Here is a 21,769-nt window from a genome sequence, read left to right on the forward strand (position 1 = left end):
ACTGCAATTACATGTCTCATCTGCACCTACTTTTAGGAACGTTTTGACCTCATGCAATGATGTTAAAGTTTTCCTTCCTTCCTTCCTTCCTTCCTTCCTTCCTTCCTTCCTTCCTTCCTTCCTTCCTTCCTTCCTTCCTTCCTTCCTTCCTTCCTTCCTTCCTTCCTTCCTTCCTTCCTTCCTTCCTTCCTTCCTTCCTTCCTTCCTTCCTTCCTTCCTTCCTTCCTTCCAAAGTCAAGTGGATTTTGTGACTTGAAAGCAAAGACAGTGGAGTAATTTAATGCCTTTCAGTGATGTTATCTGTATCATCAGCCATTATGTGACTGTGTTGTGAGTTACTCGGTTATGGCTGAAGAATACGGGTCACGTTGACGGGCAGTGGCAGAGTACTAGGAGTCATATCGTGCATGTGTGTGTGTGTGGCTAATGAGTTACAGTAAATTACAGTAAATGAGTGCGGCCAGGGTCGGACTTACAGCCAGAGGGAATCATCACATAGAGGCATCATTAAAGCTCCAGCTACGCTTCAGTCACAAATATTTGCATTAATTACAAAGCAGGTCCTTTTTGTGTCATTGCATGAGCTGTGATGTGGAAAAAAAAAACACCCAAGAAGGATGAACAGAATAAATCAAGATGCTCTGTGTGTCGTGTATTTGTGCTCTCCATTTGCAGAGGCTGTGGTTCGTTCATACGTAGCTGCAGCCACATCCACTGCTGCGGCCACAACACAGACTGCTGCTGCACTGAGCTCATTACTATATGTCCAGAGAATAACAACTGCAGTAAACCCCCACCCACACTCCATTTTTAATTGGCACTGTGTCTTTGTTGGGCTGAGAGGTTACTTTAATGGTCCGAGAGATGTATTAGACAGCCACGATTATACTTTCACCATATATATTCATATATATACATTCAGTATAGTGCCAGAGCATGAATATTTTTAGGATTATGAAAGCTAAACTCATTCTGCCAATCACGCCGTCGGAGGGTCCCTTGGATGTGAGATCAGGCCATTTCCAGTTATGAATGTGAGTGCATCTGTGTCGCTGTGTGTCCTCTGGGCCGGCTGTCAGTCAAAGAGTTCACTGCAACAATATTAAATGCTACAAATCCAGCAGCACTCCAACCAATCTCAGGCCTCCTGCGGTTCCAATTTGACATTGACCTGTTGCCATGGCAGCAGCCCCAGGGGTCAGTTTAAACTGTTATGGGGACGATAGCTTCAGATAAATGGATGACTCTGACTCCTGACTGGTTATATGAAACTGTCAAAGCAGGACGGAGGAGGGTGGTTTTTAAGTAATTTACAAGCTATTCACCGATTCATTACAAAGTTTAAAGCGTTAAGTCCCATAAAAGTTCTTAGTAGGTGGTGATTTACTAATTCCACCATTGGAAAATGTCTGGCCCATATAAACTTAATGAATAATGTGGCAATCTGTGTGTACCACTGTCCAATCCAGAGCAATCAACTATCACTGATGTCACTGCAGCATTGCAAGATAGCAGAACTCAGAGGAGCAAAAGATGCATCTTCTGCAAATGTGGGCATTTGTTTGTGACTGTATACATGGAAAAATCAAACTGCAGCCTCAGAGGATGAGAAATAATGCCACCGTTGAAGTGCATTTCATCAAATGATCACTTGAGGGTGCCTCCAAAAGTGAAACCCCATAGATCCCCATGTTAGAATGCCTAAATTTACAGCAGAAATAACATTTTCACAGACTGGCATGTTTGGATTCTAGGGTTAATTTTCACATTCATGATTGTTATATAACGCTCCTTAAAATGAACTGAGACTTAAAGTTACGCATAATTAGATGTGAGGCTGCTTTTGAGTGACAAGTTAGTGCCATCACAGGACAGTCCATGACTAAGACATGGTTTTCATGACTCGCCTCAGCTTCATCTCTTTGCTCATTTTTGGATTAGCGAGAAGTTAGGCAGAGTCATGGACTGATAAGACGGCTATGGTCACCACTCAAGCTTCCAAAATCACACTACAGGAAACTCTAAGGGTGATGTCATGGAGGGTTTTTTCGTCTTTGTATACGGTCATTGGGGAAAAATCCAGAATTTTATCCAAGAAGTATTAGTAGGAAATCTGAAGGGTGATAAAGGGAGACTTTGGCTGTAATTCTTGTCAACCTGCCATCCTCTCTGTGTGTGTTGGTTGGTGGTGGTGTACCCACTGGGTCAACCTCCAAATTATGACTTTATTGTCTAGACATCGTGACACAGATTTTTTTGGGAATTACTGATCTAGATAACCATCTGAGAAAAATCCTGACTGCAGGAGATCCACTGAGAGACAAGGCCATCAAAATATTAGCTCTCATTATGCCACCTTAGCCCATTTATTTAAAGAAAGATGGTTCTCTCCAGCTCCTCCCCTCTCTGCTCCCATGCCAGGTAAATCACAGCCCTGTCTCCTCTGCGTTCTGCTCAGCTGAGCTCTGCTGTTATTCAGTTTGCCAAGAGGCCCCTCTGTGTCCCTGCTGTCAGATCAGACCTGAGATATGGCTGAAAGCCCGTTCTCCACTTCTGATGCGCAACCAGGCAGAAAAACTCAGCTGTGTATCAATCAATCCCAACATTACTGTACTACGGCAATAGTCTATATTTAAAGAGGCGAGTCCCCAGAGGGTTGGCAGGTTGTGAAAGAGACCTATAGCACAAGTCGGACAGATATAGAGTCTTAAAAAATGTTGTCCTATAAAAGATACTACAACCATATTTGGGATTTCAAATGATTCATGAATTTTGCTTCCTCATTACAACAAGAAAAAGTTCTGCCTTGGTGATTTTATGCTGATAGAACAGGTTGAGAGAGAATAATTTGGAAGTGCTGCTATGCCTGGTAGCCGCTGCAATAACGCAGATGACTGTATGGTGCTCGCATCGAGATGGCGCTCACAAATTTTAGTCCAACTGAAATGTATTCAGTGTTCATTTGGCAGGTACAGTACAATGCTTGAAAATGTAATTTCTTGCTTTGATTGCTGTTCCCTCTAGGGACGTGTCACTTTGTCACTGAATCCTTTCATGAAGGGAAAGTCTTCATAAAAAAAATTGAAAAAGCGACAACTATGGCTGCATGCTGGACCGGTGCCTCTGCTGAGAGATACGAGTCAGGGGAGAGAAGGCGGGCATTAATTTCATCGTGGCGCAGATGCTATAGCCGTGTTGGCAGCAATGATTGGACTTAATACCCTGCCAGAAATCAGACACTCTACAGTCTACACACAGATTAACAGAGCATCAGTGAAACGACCTGATGGACTCTTCTGATAAAGCCTACAGCAGTTCACTCACACACACGGGAATAGAAAAAAAAAACATATCAAATTTGGCACTGCAGCTTTTCATAAGTTTGGATAAATTGTTAAACAAATTTAACTGTCGGAGTTAAACTGTTCTGTAATTTAACCATCACCGAAATTGTACAATTTCACGAGCCTGCATACAAACACACACAGGGGCTGTGCAGCGCCGAGACTTGTGATTACTTTAACACTTTTTCATAACGTACTGGGAATAAATTATCATAATGTTCCCGAGCTCATTGTCATTTCAAATGCAGCTGCATCGTTTATCAGCACCGGTGTGGTCGGAATATTACTGCGGCTTCTTCTCTGCCTCGAAAACGTTGGACTTTTTTACCCTATATGACCGTATAATCAAAAGCATCTATAATATTAAAGTTCACTGCATCCATAATCCCTGCTAGCTGTCCCGTTTGATTATATGCTAATGAGCCCCAGTTTGGATGTGATTAATTGTGTGGTCGGTGGAATGGGCTCTGAATAGACATCTGGGATGAACAGAAAAAGAGAGATGATGTTTTTTTTGTTTTTTTTTTAACATACACCAACTAAATTCTCAGGGATTTAACCAACTTTTAGTAAAAGAACTCTTCGTTTTTTGCACAGTCCTTCTCAGCTACAGGAAGGTGTGAAGAACACGCAGAGCAGAAAGAGAAACAAAAGGAGCAAGGCTTGAAAAGCACACACGAAAACACACTGTGAAAGTTCCTCTTCTGTAAATCTGAGTGGATTAAATAAAGATCGGTGGACACACTAATTTACAGTAAGCCCTTCATTTTCACTACCGTTACCAGAATACACAGCAACTCTGCCCTGGATACACATAAGTAGGCCATTCAAAGTTCAGATGAATGCTTAATTTAGACATCATTCTTTCAGTAAATTGTTGTCAAACCTCGTTTGGAAAAAAAAAAAAAAAAAAAACGTCCTTCAGCCTTCCTCTCACCATCTATTCCCCAACAGGCTCAAAGAAAAACAGGTGCATTCACTTCACTTTGAGTCAAAAAAGCATGAAATACTAAAACAAAAATGGTATAAAAGAAATCCTAAAAGTCCGTTTTACTGGTTTTTCATCAACGCATAAATTAAAGAACCTCGCAGGTGAAAAGCAAGTGTTTTACCTTGTTAATATGTCCATATAATGTTTTTATATGCTAGAAGACACATCATGAGCGAAATAAGCAGCCATTGACCGAACAACTCATCTGTGTCGCGCTGTTCCAGCCGAAAAAATAACTAAATCTAATCCTTAAATCACAAAACGACATCAAAATCACATACATTCATTTTTTTTTTAAAAATGCCCAAAACCGTTTGAAATAATCAGACACTGTAAAAACTTCTTCAATTATTGATGCAACTAAAATACCACTAGTGACTCTAGCAGCTATAACACACAGTCACACTGTAGTAGAGGAAAAAATTCGAGGAGTGCTCGACTAAACTACAGACTGGTTTTAAACAAAGCAGATAGGTGACAAATAAGGAAACAAAAAATGTAAAGTAGTAAAACATCTAGAGTATGTAGACACTTTTCCAGTATTTCCCATACTGATTCTTTTTTTCACATTTTGTAAAATACATATTCGATGAAACATAATATTGGGTTGTTTTACTCTAGGAAAAAATGAGCCAAATGTGTAGAAAATAAGAGTGTGACAGCACATCTATCTATCTATCTTGAAATTATTTAGGGTGCAGAGAATTAAGGAGTCGTTTCCATGGAAAATAAACTCTAAACATGTAAATCTGATACACAGATTTTTTAGGGGTCAGATTAATGACCAGGGAGTTTGATTGCTTCATAAAATCAATTTACAAATATTAAAAAAACTAAAGACAAGCTAGTGCAATGATGACACTAGTAATACACGAACGCTGGTAAATAAAGCCTACAACTCGAGCTCCACATTTAGGTGAATCCTTTTGGCTGTTAACTTCTGAAGAGGACATTTCTTTGTGCCTTTTTCTTGGACATCTCAGTGTCTTGGCAGCTTGAACTGATTTCAGAGAATTCAGACTGTGACAGCTTTTTATGTGGAAGGCATTTTGAGGACTTTCTGTCAGTCCCTCCCACTCTTTTAGAGGAATAGTTTGCAGCAATTTCCGAGTGTCTTGATGTCACAATGGGGTTGCCTGGCAGCTCAAATTTCAGGACAGCTTTACTCTGAGACTTCAGCTTGACATTTCACTGTTTGATTTTTGTACAGGTTAAGCAAAAAAGACAGTATGGATTAATCCTCTGAACCCCGAGCAGATTCTGGGTGGGTTTAGCTCTTGTCACATTTTCTCTTACTGTGGGCTCATTTTTCACTGTAACATCAAGTCCTGCACCTCTATTGAAGCAGCACAACCATGGCTAAAGGGAGAGAGAAGTTGGGGAAGTCTTCTGTGCCGTATGGTTCAGTTATAAAGGCAGATATCACTACAAAAGAAGCTGAATTTCTTTAAATCTTTACTTGGCAATAATAGAAAACCTAGAATCCACATGTGCAACTTTTTTTAAGTTACACATCTGCTACCAACACTGGAAACCAATGGTTACTCTACATACAATGGATATTTTACTACTTACATTTTAATTTGTTTCCATGCTTTTCTTCTTTCTGTTCTGTGTGCACACAGCCTACAGTTCAGTCTAGTTCACATGTCCTTCATTTTTTTTGTCACATGACTGTTGGCCACTGCTGAAACACTCAAACTCCCATGTTGTGGCTGTTATGAGATATTTTTTTTAATTTTTTGGGTGGGAAATTTTCGAATGAGGCAAGTAGAATACAGTGATTTTGATGAAGTATCACCATTTTAAGCCACTACTGAATGCAATGCTACACAAACAGGTCAAAGAGCTTTAAAAGTCTGATGGTTCTTTCTGCTTTTGCAGTTTCCGGCTGTGATAAATGGCATCACTTTGGTAGTTCTTTAAATACAACAAGCCGTTCAAGCACCTGCCGACGGGTGTAGAGTTGAGAGGGGTAATTAATGAGCTTTAGAGGTGCTGCCAGGCTGACTGTGTCCCCCTCTACCAGTCTACCAGCCTATGCTAAGCTAATCAGCGAGAGGTGTTTCAATCTCCTCATCTAACTCTCAACATGAAGTCAAGCACGCTTCGTTCAGTGGAGCATCTGGATCTGAAAAAAACTGACTTGAAGTGCATACTCTGTTTTGTAGAAGTACATTACTTTGCCAGTAAAAATAAAAAAATTGTAATTAAAACTTCCCACAAGACAAAAAGAAAATGCACCATGACTAAGACTGGTGATAACCGTGTCCTGGATTTGGATGTGAGCGTGTGAAGAACACTCTTATCCAATCTCCTCACTCTCTTTATCAACTTGAAGCGATGCACAACACATTCAGGTGGCAGGCTGTGCATTTTTATGTGGCGATGTCCGTTTCGGCAGCTCAAACAAACATTGCCAGCAGCAGATTACATCAGCTTTAGCCTATAGCTGATTAAAATGAATCCGCAAACACCTTGCTCCCAGGTATTTCTGAGGTTTAGGCTACAGTCTGTTGTTAAAAACCTGTAGGCAAACATTAACAGTGCAGTTTTTATGCCTTCTCATCCAACAAGAGGTGGTTTGAGTTTGGGTTAATTATAACATACAAGGGATTTGAAAATGCTAGAGAACCCCATCTTTAGCCATTACAGCTAAAAAAAGGCATTCAAGCTAAATCTCACTGACAGAAAATACAGCAGAGTGGTTACAATGCAGCCAGGCCAGCTGCAACAGAGGGGAAATGTCTTCTTTCTAATGACCTCACAAGCTGCCATGACAAGGCACAAGCTAAACTAAATATCGGTAAGTAAAGGAGGGAAATGACACCATATCAGTGCACAGCTGACTCAAAGAGAACCTGATAAGAGTTTTGACAAGACGCTGTTTAGTTCTTTGTGTGTGTGTGATGGCAGGATAAGGAAAAGAAAGCAAACAGTGTAGATACAGTACAAGCAGGATGAGTACTGATTTTGCTGGAAAAGCAGAAATGAATATCTGGTGAGGAGCAAAAGCAAGAAGAAAAGTGCCAACACATCAGAAACCCACAGTATAGAGATAGGAACTGAAATTGTCAGACAGGCAGCCACTAACTTTGGAGAGAGGCACTCAACAAAACAAACACTGTAAATCCTGAACGTGAAGTAGAACATAGAATAGATCAAGAAAAAGCTCCGATCACTACCGCATGCAGGTTGATTTGAATATTAACCTCGCACAGGAATTATTTTCAAAACAGTTCCTGGTCTGCACACGTCCAAATTACAGTCACATCAAATCTCAGAGCAATGAATTATTAGGCTGCAGTTGAAGGCGGTTCAAGGCAGGACTCTGCTATCAAGCTTGGAAATTTGTTTGCACAAATACACACAGTCACAGGTAGAGATGCAACCTTGAAACCGCAAGTGCAGACTCCCATTTAGATTTTGGGAATTTAGCCAAAGCTGGCATCCAGATCGAGTCTCGGTGAATGTCTGAGGAAGTGGAGCTTGTAGGTGCGGATAAACAGATGATGGGAAAATGATACCTGAAAAAAATGTTTTTGTTGCAGTTTAGAGCAAGCGGTTATAATTCCTGACAAATATTCATTCAGGTATACATGGCAGTGTGCTCCTTCTTTCTTAATTGGATGTGCTTTGGGTCGAGCTGATAAAGTTTTCTGAAAAGCAGTTATGTGGAAACCTAATTATGACATGCAGCAAAAAAGGAAGACCCAACAGCAGCAGGTGAAATAGAAACTGCTGGACTTCTGTGGCAGATTTCAGTGTGAAAATACCAGAGTACTATTACAGAAATCCTTTCATACACTGGCTCTGATCGGAAAATGCTTTTTTCCCAACAGAACTTGCACAAGCCAAATTAAACTCCTATTGTTTCTCAGTGAAAACTGACGCTTCTGACACTTTTTATATGACAAACAATCCAAAATCCCCAGATGTGTGATTCAGTGTATTTTAATTGTATCATATGTTGGGAATTTTCCTTCACATGCAACTTGGATGATGAATTCATTATGAGAGCTTCAATCATTACTGTCATAACATTCCACTAGATACACATCATTCAACCATAAACAGCTAAAATGACAGACGGCACGGACATGTTTCATCAGCAACGGCTGCTGAAAGATTTTGTGCTTCTGTATCTAAAGTATCAGCCCAAACAGTCCGGTCACGGCTCATATTCTCACTGCTGCATTCTGTATAAAAAGGTGGGATGGTCCTCCCCAATGGACATAAGGGAGTTCTAGAGAATGTTGTTTATCTCCAAGTGTCCACTGGAAAATCTGAATCACTAAACCTGGTCTCGTATTGTTACAGGACTTACGATGTCAGTTCAGAGAGCATTTAAATATTAGCTGTATCACATTTGAAAATCGAGCCTTAAAGTGCTGGTTTCAGACGTTCCCTGTGGATAGAATTAACATCATAAAACACTTTGAAATGAAAGCCATTTCACCGATACTTAAGTATCTGCAATTCGACTACAATTTTGAGCCGATAATGACTTGCCTTACAAAATAATTGTGATAAATGATAACATTGTCTTTTTATGTTCTTTTTATATTCTCATTAATTTCAGATTAGTGGTATTGGCATTTATAACAGTCACCTTTCTGCAAATTCAAGCTACTGCTCTCCTTTTTCATTTGGCTTTAAGGCAAAACGTGGCCCACAGAGGTGCTGTAGTGGTTGGCTTTTTAATTAAATCCATGTTGATAATGTCAATAGATGCTCATCAAAATGCGGCCGGTCAAATATTAGAAATTAAGACCCTCAAGATGAACATTTGGTATGATTGATCCATAGCAGAAGAAGAAGCAATGATTGAAAATGTGCCACTTCTGCTACCTTTAGCTTTTTCTGTGCAGGTGAATGGAAAAAATACTAATAATTATGCAAAATGATCATGGTGAGTTCAAACAACTACAGCAATTATGTAATAATTCTGACAGACACACTTGTAGTTGCTTAAAGGTAGCATTTAAAGTTATGTTGCTGTTGCTATAAATTACCAAAATTGACCTATTAATCAGCGTGAGAAACTGTAAAGACAGAGAAGAAGCATCTGACTTTCAATTTTACAACGGCTGTCAAAGTACTGTCCACAAAGTCTTCTAAAAATATAACCAAATCTAATTTTAAAACTGTGATATATTATCAAAATCACATCACTCTACATGTGCCACTTAAAAAATTCACCAAAAATAATATGTTTACTGAAACCAGATCCTGTAAAAAAAAAAAAAAAGAAAAAAAAAAGAAAAGAAATAAAAACAAGAAATAAAATAAGAAATAAAATACCTTCCAGTACGAGTAAACCTGTGGGCACTTAGAAACATTTTTGGAAATGTTTATTAAAATATTAGTAGAAATTTAGCTTTTTATTTATTTAGATGGTAATATTACTTTAAAATGTCGTCAAATAAAAAGAGCCCACAGAGAGTAAAAATGAGAAAGGAGCAAAAAACGCTGAGAAACAGCTCAGAGTTCAGAAGATCAGTGTAAATACAATCTAATGCTATACTTGAGTGCTTGTCTACTGAAACTGTACAAGTGTTTTCCCGTAAGTACATTTTTCTTGACAAAAATATGACCTCAAAGAGATGACCTGTTCAAATATACCAGGAAACAAAAGCAAAATGTGACACAGCTACCACAGTGACTTCTAAGTTTGCGAAAACGTACAAAACATTTTGACAGCCATGCAGTAATTTCAGGACTTGCTTCCTGAATTCACATTCTTTCGCTTTCAGTTCTTCCCAGTGCAGCTGAATCCCTTTGCTCTCAGTATAAAGGAGAAGTTCATGTTTGGAAAAGTTTCAAGTTTGCTCAAGTAAAATAGAGAAAAGATGACTTTTCTAAATTCCATTCTATAAACACAACTCCTTATTATGTAAGGCACAAGGTAATAGGCACAGATACACGCAAACAAACTGGGATACTAAGAAACAAACAGATATCAAGATAAATATCAGTCAAACAGATGTTGTCCAAATTGTATATTTAGTATTAGAGTTATTTTTTAGATAATCTGTGTTATGGCAGATTGCATGAGTAACACAACTTCCTGGAGGTCATTACAAAACTAATTACAGCAATCCAGTTCTGCGAAAGACAGGTGGAAATTTTCTGAGATCAATCACACTGATGACTTCAGATTTACTGTCTTAACACGGAGTTTCCACATTTTGTTTTGTTAGATGATCAAGTCAAACTGCCACAAGGGAAGCTTAGTCTTGAAAAATGTCCCAACTTAACTGAAGAGTAATGAGGAGTTCCTGTAATCAATACCACTGAGCTAAGTTCCACCGAAAATTACACAACACTGCCTGCTCCGCTGTGTCAGCCAAACAGGATGCAGCCTGTGTTTTCTGGGGAAAACTAAAGCTGCCCGTGTATTCAAGGCTGATAGCAGATTGAAAGCGACTGACAAACACCGTGTCATACTGCTGCTGACATGGAATTGTTCTGCGCGGTGGCTTTCCTTTATGTTATCACCGCTAATGTTCAGACTAGCAGTCAGGGAAACAGGGCCACTTCATCATAAGAATGAGGAAATGAAAAACTGGCCCACCACCAGAGGAGAAACCGAAAGGATTTTCATACGAAGCACTGCTCTGACATTACCAGTAAGCACAGCCCTAGTTACTGGTTAGTGTGTGCTTCTCCGTCCTCCAGGCTAGTGTGCCTCGCAGAATAACCCGACTCTGTGTGGAGGAGTTATGGACCAGCAGGCAGTAACAGCCCACCACAGTGCTCCATGAACCAGCAGACGTGTAATGTGTGTGTGTGTACATCTGTGTGTAGCGAGTGTGTGGATTCAGGAAACCACACACTGAGAGACAGCTTGAGAGGCTGCTGGTCTGGCCGGTGGTCGAATCGGCAGCCAGCAGCAGCAAAAAGGAGCTAAATGGCTGTGCGACAGTGCGGCGGACGGTTGGAGAACTGGCCTCCAGCAGTCACTTATAAAGCAGTTACCAAGAAAAGTCACTCAGCAGTATCACGGAGCACTGGGGACAATAAATCGGAATTAGGAAAAGTTAATAAGGCAGTTGGTAGAGGAGAATCAGTCTCAATTTGAAGATTTATCCTAACATATTTGTGTCTTGTGGCAAAAGGACTGTTTCTTTGTTCAAAAGCTGTTTCAGTGGATCCTCAGGTTCTATTGAAAGTTGCAACAGCAATGTTCCTGTAATCCTGTCTGGTTTTGTTGCATGCCCTCCCTCCCAAACACTTCCTGGAACATATGCCCTCAAAGTATTTTTAAAAAGCCTTAAAATACTGTCCACACTATGGCAGGTGCATTAAATGGGACATTGTTTCTGGAAATACACGTTGCTACAAAGTGTTGTTCAATGCGCCACATTACAAGAAGACATTGTCTCCCATTTAAGGGCTGAAACTAAAAGGTACTGTTATTTTTATTCCTTCGCTAAGGAGAGCAGAGCTACGAGATCAGGGCTGCTTTTTCGTCTCTCTGTCTGTTTGTCAGCAAGATTACACAAAAACAACTGAGCTGAATTTCATGAACCTTGTTGGAGGGATGGAGCAAGCACAATGAAACGACCTCATACATTTTGAGGCAGATCTGGACCACTTTCATTAAAACTGCAATAAAGGGCATTGGCTTCGGTGCCCTCTGAGTGGTCTTGTAGTTACTGATTCATCTGCTGATCTGCTGTTGAGACGATTCATCTCTGAGCCTCTCTACAACTATTAAATGTCAGAAAATGGCTTCCAATGGTGAATTCATTAAGCTTTTCTCATCTAATCAGCAAAATATTAGTTCATTATGACAGCAAATGACTAAAAATCCTCCCATTTGAGTTTTGGTTTTGCTTGAAACAAAAGAACAAACACTGAAACTGTTGAATGATTATCAAAATATAATGTAATAAAGTTGATTTATCTTCTGTCAACGGACTTACCAATTAATCAATGAATTGTGTCAGTTCTACTTCCAGTATATTTGGGTGGCGACAGAAGCATCTTGAAAGCTCACCAAATAAAACTACAGTTTTCTGCAGGGCTCAATGTTGCTTTTAACAAAATAATAAAAATCAGACATTTTTCGTGACTCTGGAGATCAGAGGTTCATGTTTGCGGCGGTGAGAGATAGTGCACATATGGCGGCAGGGTTATTCATCACACAGCCTTTCAAAACACGTCTTGATTTAGTCTCTCATCTGCCTTGTTTTCCTCGCAGTCATAGCCAAGGCAACAGAACAAATGAGCATGTCAGGTTGGTTTGACAAAGCGTCCTCTCATCCTCTGCCACGCAACCATCTTCGGCTAGTAATTGGGATAATCACAAGAACCGGGATGCGATGTTTGAGTCCGTACATCCTGACAAAACTAGCATGTGTGCCGAGCAGGAGATCAAATGAGTTCGACCCATGTGAGGAAACAAACAAAGAAGTCGGTCAAGCACACGTTTAGAGGTTGCACGGCCATAATTACAACATCTGCCTTGGTGTGCTTTTAAAAATACAGCAGCTAATGTCGCGTCACACTCATGACCCGAGACCTGACAGAGCAGCTATCTTCATCCCTCTGTAGACGACACTCGTTCTGCTCATGGTTGTCAAGAAAAAGTAAAGTTATCTCATCTCCTCATTACCGTAAGGGTTGAATGTTACCACAGCTGTCCACCAGTCTCAACAGCTGCACAGACACGGTCGCACGCATCCATTTAACTGAATTAATATTCGTCAAACAAACCCCGTCATTGCTTGAAAAAGTAATTCAGACCAACTGCCTCGCACAGCGCCCACAAAGCCAATTTACACCAGCAATGGTGGGGTGAATTCATTATTTAAATCACTATTAATAACTGTAACACACTCAGGATTGAATTACAATGATCAAAGAAATGTGGGGTGTTCTTAAGCGGAGTGGGGATTTAGGCAGGAATTATTTTTGCTGCTGCAGCCGGAGAATGTCTCCAACACGGATGCATTATGATGAGATTTAAGTCATGAATACACCGGAGTCAAAATTACAAGCTGCAAAAAACCTCCTCTGGCTGTGCAAACAACACCAGCAAACGGTTGAGGAGTCACTGGTAATAAAAACTTATTTGATACTTATAATGAAATCGTGGTCGGGGCTCATTCGGCTGCTGGAATTCTCTCGCTGGTCCGCTGAAGTCCGCATTAAAAGCAGCTGATTATATCTTTGCTGCTCACAAACACCCAAGTAAATTACACATGAATGGTGGATTGATTGTGTGCCAAAGGAAAAACCAGAAAAAGTTCCACGTTCCAAAGTTGCACGGCTCTTCCCAGAGATCACATGGCAGTCAACATTTAAAATACAATAACAACTAAACTGTTTTTCTTTGTGTGTTGAGCCACAGTCGCTGCTGCTGCTCAGGACGGTTACCCAGTTTTTCTTCCTCTCTGTACAAACAAAAGCAAATATAGAGACTCCCAGGAGACGTCTACAGGTCACGCCGCTGCTGCATAATGTCGGTCAGACTGACAGAAATGCATGTACTCGTATATGGAAAGGTCTCCATTTAGCATATCACATTTTTGTTGAAAGACGCATTTTCTTTACTCCAAGACAGACATTAGCTTCTATACATTTTCATGATATGAAAACAAACTTGCAGACATGAAATGACCTTGTGTAATGTGACATGAATATTCTGGTTAAACTAATCTGAAAAGCAGCTGAGGGACACCGAGGATTTTCAGCGTAACTATAAAATAGGCTGGCATTGAAATGCTGTTTATTCTAGGAACGAAAAAAAATAAGCAAAACTGATCTTATTCAAATGCTATTCCGATTCATTTAAAGCCCCTTCCAGTTAAAATCAAGCTTGTTACATTGTTAACATGCTCTTAAAGTGTTTCTATAAGCTGGAAGCAGTCGACATCACAGCCTAGCATTTTCACTGAGACTTAAAAACACATAGTCAGGCCTAAGGAAATAATCCTGTTTACATAAAAGGTGGGGCTTCCTGTATCACTATTCTTCATCAGAATTACTCCAATATTACAACTCGGCATTGTGTAGAGTAGAATAGTTTTACAGTGTTTCAGGACAGTTGTAGGTGAGCTGGTGTGCTCCAGCTGCAGTAAGTAGGGAAGGTGTGGGTGGAGAGTTGTGGAGGTCATAGAACTGCATGTTCTAAAGCGTAATGGAGTTACATCTAAGCCATTTTAAGGCAGAAAGCACTTTGAATATAGAAAACGCCTGTAAATATGTAACTTTGATGTCCTGAGGTGAGTTTTTAGGGGCTAAATCAACACCCAGGGAGTGACTAAATGTGGACATGTTCCTGTCAGACTTTCACAACCACATTAGAATATCTAAACAATCTGGAAATCAATGTGTGCCTTAATGAAGCTGAGGCTTCAAAAACGTAATTTTGGAAACATGGTCATTATGATGGATTACCTGTCAAAAAACTTTCTGCAAGTTGATTTTACAGCTAAATTAATGGAAATGGACGGCTCACTGGCTCTCTGAAATCTAATTAAAGGCGATATGTTGATAGTAATGTAAAGCAACACGTCGTGCCGTGCATTAGCTGAAAAGGCTACAAACTGACGACGAGCTTGAATCAGCTCTTAAGAATAAAGGTTCATTAATACCTGTGATTCACACTAAGAATTATAAATTCTCCTTTGACAGAGCCTCATTTTCTTTCATAATAAAACAGAGCTACATGTCTTCTAGCCTGCCCTCATTGATTCATTATGAGTCGCACAGCTTTCAACAAATACACTGAATGCAATTTAAAGCCATGCCGTGCGTTTGCATGAACGTCCATTCAAACACGTTGCAGCCGCACTTCGGCTGGAGAGACTGTCCACGGACGCTTTGAAACACACTCACGTGAAGATAACACACAAAGCGTTTCTTCTTAATGCAGAACCTAGAAACCAATTTTCATTTCCCGTTTCCACATGTTCACTTTCATTCTGCCATCACCTGCTCCTGCTTTAAACACACAGCTGTCAACACTCATCAGTAATGAGTCAGGTCTGCTGCCAGTCCATCAGACAGACGAGAAAGACGCCAGATGAGAAACAGAACTGATGCAGATGCTTCCACAAAGTCAGGCTGCACGTCGCTTCAAACGTGGCCCAGTCATAATGTTTATGACTTAACTAAGCGTTTTTGACTAAATGGAGATTTGCCCATCATTGAATTAAATGAGTTTCACAACACAAAGTAGCTTTCACATTGATAATAGTTGCCACTGAATATCTAGACCCAAGAACTGACAGGTCCGACTGCGGTAAATAAACCAACTGACAAATCTGATATCTTGCTAACAAATGACCCACATAAACCAAACAGGAAAAGGGGTAATATGAGATTTATTTGACATGTCTAAGTGGGCATTAATATGCTGTTTAACAATGCACTAAACTGAGAAGATTTTAAATTAAAATTATTCAATTCATTAAAGAAATAATGCAATATTCCTCCAATTACAATAAATCAAAAAATTAAATAGCCTCAAGCTAAATGACTAGAGGTCTGCATAATCAGACATGTCACACCATTTCTAAATTGCATTAATACTACTAATTCTGACACACAATGTAAATGCATGCACATATAACTAAAAAACAAAGTATGCAGCATATGATGCCACAGTGACCTCTTGTTTGACATGACTGCTTTAACTTAGACACCATTGCAGCTGTTTCCTGTACAGATTTGCAAATAAGTATTTATCAAGTAATGTTACAGGAAACTGAGATGTCCGGGTAATCTTGTAATGTTCAGTTTGAAGATTATTCAGTGAATCATGCTACTTACATTAAACAGACATTATGCATATAATCATATTATGCAAGGAGTGATGGAGAAGAGAAGGAGGTCTTGTTGACCTGCAGATTCTTCAAATGCAAAAAAAAAAAAAAAAGGTTAAAAAAAAACAAATAAAGGAGGATGTAAAACAGAGTGTTTCCCCTTCAGCCCTCCCTTTTGTGTCCTGAGCTGCTCCCTTCAGACCAGCTCGGCCATATGGATGCACTTCATCCGCACACACGTAAACATGAAATTAAATTAGCTACAGCTCTGAGCCTATGGCTACAATTAGCAGAAGGTTAAACTATTACCAACACTCAACATGGTCACCCATCGCCAGCTTGCATGGTAAGTTAATCTACATAACCTAGCCAACAACACTTTCAGATAATACTGGGAAATTAAGTTATCAGCTTATCTGTGCAGGAGAAGAAGCACAAAATATGGTAGTAAATGGATATATACTTCATATTTACATGCATTTCAATACAAATACTGTCAGGCTCTCTTGTAGATTTGCTCTGTTTTCCTATTTCAGAGTTGCTTTGCCGTGTTGTTGCCAATGCTTAAATAACTTCTACAGGATTTTCTGCCATTGAGTCAGCCTTTCCACCAACTGAAGAAACATGCACACACGCCTGCATTAGTAAAACAGTCAATAGAAACGCCCTCTCTCTCAAAATACCTGTGACTCAACGGTCCTGTCACAGGCTGGATTTTCTAAAGCCCGAGAAACTGAGACAAGAGGAGGTGCACATGTCTGGTTTCCTCTCAGATCACTAAATTCCCATATCTGAAAGATTATTATGGAATTTCTGCTAGATGAAGCCCAATAAACACTGCCTGCCCTAGTTTTAAAGGGTTGAGGAATTAAATATTTAATCTTTACAGGTTGGTAAGGGAGAGATCAGAGAAAGCAGGTGGGGATCTTTCTGATACAGATGAGTAGTTCAGGTAATTAGCCATTTTACCAGAAACATCCACAGTGATGTATCAGCAATATTTTATAATTAGACCAATCAAATACCCCGTGTGTAAATATCGATCTGTAATGCTGTATAGCTTCAGGAGCATGAAGTAAGTGATTTCAAAGAGGCTGCGGGGAATGAGGCTTTCTATCATGCAGATCTATGCACTCTGTTGTGTGAATAATAAAAGTTAACTGATTCATGAGTAAGTTTCTATCTGTATGTGTCTCAGATTAAGTGAATGTTTGATAAAAAGTTGGTGAAAACAGAAGAATATTCACAAGATATTTCTTAAACCAGATTCAAAGCAGCTAAAAGCTCCTAAAAATGTAAGGACTCCGATTTCCAAAAAGCCGGTGTGCATAAATCCAGATCTCAAACCCAATCAACACCTGTGGGAGTCCCACAGCACTCTCCACAGCTGCATTTGCACACATGCACGGTGTGTCTAGCAACAGTAAATCACAGCATTGTCACCTCATGCCACCGATAAGGCTTCCTCCTCTTTGTTCGTTGCCCTCTGCGGACAGGAACCTTGGGAAAGCCCTAATGACTTCATCAACCTGCAGCAGTACCATCCCACGGTCCACTCAGCTGAGCCAGCACCTCTGCTCGCCTGATATATAGCAGCTGTCCAGCATCCCACTTTTCATCACAGACATTATAATTTCATTGCACCTCTGCAACACACACGTACACAGCTGCACACACACACACCATAAGTCTGAGGGAAGAAGGTTCCTTAAGATCTGAGAGAAACATCAATACAAACACTGACCTCTTGCATATTTTGTTTGGTTTTTTTTACCTCCAGACATTAGAGCGGTGAGGTTTAACTCACAGGGGTGTATGACATCATCCATAAGGAGGAAGTCATTAGATTGGATCAATACTCTTATTCCTTGCAGATGAAGGCCGGTCACAGGGACACATGGTAGCAGGGCAGGCCAGGATCGAGTTAGTACACAGTGGAGCGCGACGACACAGTATGATACCTTTATTGTCTTATTACATTATCGCTCAGCCAGACGCTGATACAACAGGAGTAGCAGGGGGACATATTCCTCCGTTATAGTCCAGGATCAGATAACAGAAGCAGTGTGGAACAGCTGCACAAGGCCTACATGTCACTGGAAACCTGGTGGCACCACTGCAGCTGCCATATGGTGGGAATATGGTTGATAAACTTTTAATTAGTTCAACCTAAGATGAGTTAAGAAAAGCGAAACTTGCTGAAGTGCAAGTCCAGCAAAAGGAGGTAATCGCTACCATTATCTTGATGTGCTAACCATCACTAGAGTCCAGGGGAAAACCCACATCCTGAGTAACGCACACACACAGCCTCCTGTAAAAGGGAAGAGGATACGTAGGATTTTTGCAGGCTGGATCCATTTGCTGCCTCTTCGCAGAATGCAATCAATATTATTTTACGGATTAACCGTGAGAGTGAGGAGACGGGGGTGAGCAGCGAACACAGAGATGCAGTGTGAGTCTGCAGGTGCCATTTTGAAAGAGGATGACATTAAAAAATACCAATTTAAATAAAGTCGGACTAAAAGAAAACGCTGCTGATTGCTAAGGGCATAAATTACGGCTAAGTGCTGCGTCCGTCTGCAAAATTATCACATCCTCCATTAGTGCTAAGTCAATGTAGAGGAAATAGGGCAAAAAAAAAAAAAAAGGAAGTGGAAGTGTTTGTTGTGTTGCGGCGTAGATTACAGAGACTTACTGGCAACTTACAATGTTCCTCAGGCTGGTTCATGATTTAAAAAGGCTGCAGGAGAAACAATTACTAGATGAAGAGAACTGCTAAAGTACATGTTGGGCTATTGTGTACATTCTTCACTAATGTCAGACCAAACATTCAGTTGAGAATATAGCTCTTAAGGTATTCATTTAATAATATTTTTCTGGCTTTATTAGCCAAAGAGAGGCTGGAAAGTGATCGGCAGAAGGGGGATGAGAAGCCTCAACCACAGCAGCAAGGACCTGGTCTTGGTAAATTGTGCACACTGTTCCAGGTAGACAAACCTTCTGACAGATTTCATTATGCGAGTAATTCTAACCTGCAGTCCTATTACAGAACATTTCCCCAAAAGCTAAAACGAAAGAATATAATGAGTATGTTCAGCTCACATAGCCAACATAGTCTGACCTTTGAAACAGGCTGTATGTGTTTAGTAAGAACAAACACCAGCTGCTGTACAGTTAAAATAATTTGCCAGAGCAAAGATGTGGACTACAGTAGATGAATCTGAACTAAAATCCCTTTTTCCGACCCGAATCTCTTCTGCAAGTCAAAATGTTTTTGCCTGTTGTTAAATTGAATTTGATTGAAACCGCCGCAGAATAGTACAATAGAGGCTGTCAAACCCATCTTCTGTTCCATATTATAAAATACTGTGGGAGGCACATTGCACTATTACAACCAATTGTGTCAAACAATGACTGTAGTTAATTGGCAGAAAGCCGCTATCAGAGCCTTCAGATACTTTTGATTGCATTATTTCCGCCCTCCAATTACTTTCCTCAGAACCTATCTCTGACGACGGAAAGTATGAGTTAATTTGCAAGCGCACAAAGGCCCAGTCCATTAAGGCAGCAGGCTCCTTCCCTCGCAAGCTTAACAGACACATTCTCGGTCGCCCTCATGTTTGGAATCGTGTCTCTGTTGCTTTACTTTGTCTTTTCTGCCTTCAGCCGTCTTCTGTCAGGACGACTGAGGACTTCAGAGGCTGCTGACAGTTTGGGCAGCTCTGGCGCAGGAATAGATGAGATTTCTCATGACTGTGAAAGGCTTGTTGACACCAGAAAAATCCCTCATCGTCACAGGGTTCGCAGTCTGCAGGTCATGAAGGAACACCAGGGCAAGAAGAGGAGTGCAAGACCAGAGAAGCAAACTGTCGTTATTCATATATTCATTCATTTAGTGTCAAGCTTTTGTTCAGAACACCGACTTCACTCTGAGCAAAATCAGTCTGCCATGAAACCTGATATCACTGATATGATTCATCTAATACCAGAAAATATCTGTGCACTTAAGAAAACTTTGACAAGCTAAAAGCAGCTCATGAATAAAACAGAGCTCTCCTTTTCTGGTTTTCACTTTCTTTTCCTTCTAAATTCCATTTTTCATCAATCACCAAACCAATGTTTGACCTCCTACCTACAAAAAAAGGCCACCGTCCATCACCGCTGTTCAAACACTTAGCTGTCAGACACTTAAGCTGCATTTGCGTGGAAAAGAAGCCAGTCCATATGTACTAATCCAATGTGAGGAGGCAGAATCACAGGCAAAATAAGCATTTTGCTATCTGCATGTTTATGCATGCACACTCCAGATACCAACGGGACAATGAGGCTTCTTATCGTAACAAGCCTTCAGTATTTCACAACACTGGCGAAAACATAACTGAAGGCTTCAGTGATGTAACAAACACAGTCAGTCAGGCGCAGCTGGTTCCTCCTCTTGCCCTCGACAATAGCTGAGCACCACAGCAAATCCTGCATCATGATACAGATGGCACTGCAAGAAGCTCCGTTTGACACGGAGCCAAGTCTCGTTACCTTAGACTTGAAGATGAGTGAAAGATTCGCCCTCCCAGCGACAAAGGCAAACACCAGAGCAGGCATCCACAGTGAGGAAGTGCGAACAGAAGAGCTTTAAAGCACACTAGAGTGCTTTGGTGCATCTTTTTGAACAAACTGCACACACACATGCGTGGATTGTACAGCAGATGTGCCACACAGCGTGACGTGGAGATGGAACTAAGGGATCCTGCAGCCAAGGAGCAGGACAAGGAGTGCAAATGTGATTATTGGGCGCAAATCTATTCCTTGACAGTTTGCATCTTGCGTTGCTGTTGGCATCAAGCTGAAGACACAATGACTTGGTGTTGGTTTGCACCCTGTACAGCTATGCAGGGCGCTCCTCCTGGCTTTATTATGGTTCATAATAAAAGGCAACACCCGGCTGAGCAGTGCGCCTCATACAGTGGACGTAAAATATGCTCTGTAGGGGAAAGCAAAGCGTCTAAAGAACAAATCAATATTGATCGGGTAAACTCCATACATGTCAGCGTGACCCTGTGGATGTGTTTGCGTGGAAATGCACGGGAGCAGCATTGTAGGACATCCTGAATTCTTCTCTGTTTAATCGAAATGCAATCAATTCTATCCTCCTGATCTGGTGTCCCATCTTATTCCAGCGTCAAGAAGAAAAGAAAAAAACTAACAAAGGCTCCTTCGCTCACCATTACGTCTCTACTCGGGTCACAAACACAAATGGACAAATAAATTCATTAATGGCACAAACGCGCAGCTGGGGTTTTTTTTAACATTTTTTTCAGCTGCAGAGAGCTCAGATTAAACTGAAATTTTCATACCTTTAATGACAACAGGCTACGGTGCTCCGTCGCTGGGAACCGACTGTCCGCTTCTACGGCAGGCAATAATAAAAATAAGGAGGAAAAAATAAAATTCTCACACTGTCACATCTCAGCACAGTCCAGACGCACGTCCGAACGACCGACCGACGGACCGACCCCCTCCTCCGGTTTAATAAAGCGAGAGGCGCAGCGGACACGGAGGAGCCTCGGTGTGGACGCGCACAAAACTGCGTCGGACCAAATGTTGCTCCATGTTCCTAATGGCACAAAAGAGGGAGAGAATAAAAAAAAAGCACACAC

At 40.7% G+C, this 21,769-nt stretch overlaps 1 protein-coding gene across 5 annotated transcripts in view; it reads right to left on the bottom strand.

The window, feature by feature from the left end:
• Window positions 1–21,769, bottom strand: part of marchf8 (membrane-associated ring finger (C3HC4) 8) — a 93,729-nt gene that overhangs the window by 71,819 nt on the left and 141 nt on the right. The window contains exon 2 of one of the 5 annotated variants that reach the window (XM_051959820.1): window positions 21,467–21,519. The exons of 2 other annotated variants lie outside the window; for them this stretch is intronic. The gene's annotated coding sequence lies outside the window, so the exon portion shown is untranslated. Of the gene's footprint in view, window positions 1–20,648; window positions 20,667–21,466; window positions 21,767–21,769 lie in introns of those variants that run through there. 2 more of the 5 variants (XM_051959819.1, XM_051959821.1) reach the window with 2 other exon arrangements.

Source organism: Acanthochromis polyacanthus, chromosome 15, assembly GCF_021347895.1.
Source record: "Acanthochromis polyacanthus isolate Apoly-LR-REF ecotype Palm Island chromosome 15, KAUST_Apoly_ChrSc, whole genome shotgun sequence".
In the NCBI taxonomy this organism is placed as follows: Eukaryota; Metazoa; Chordata; class Actinopteri; family Pomacentridae; genus Acanthochromis; species Acanthochromis polyacanthus.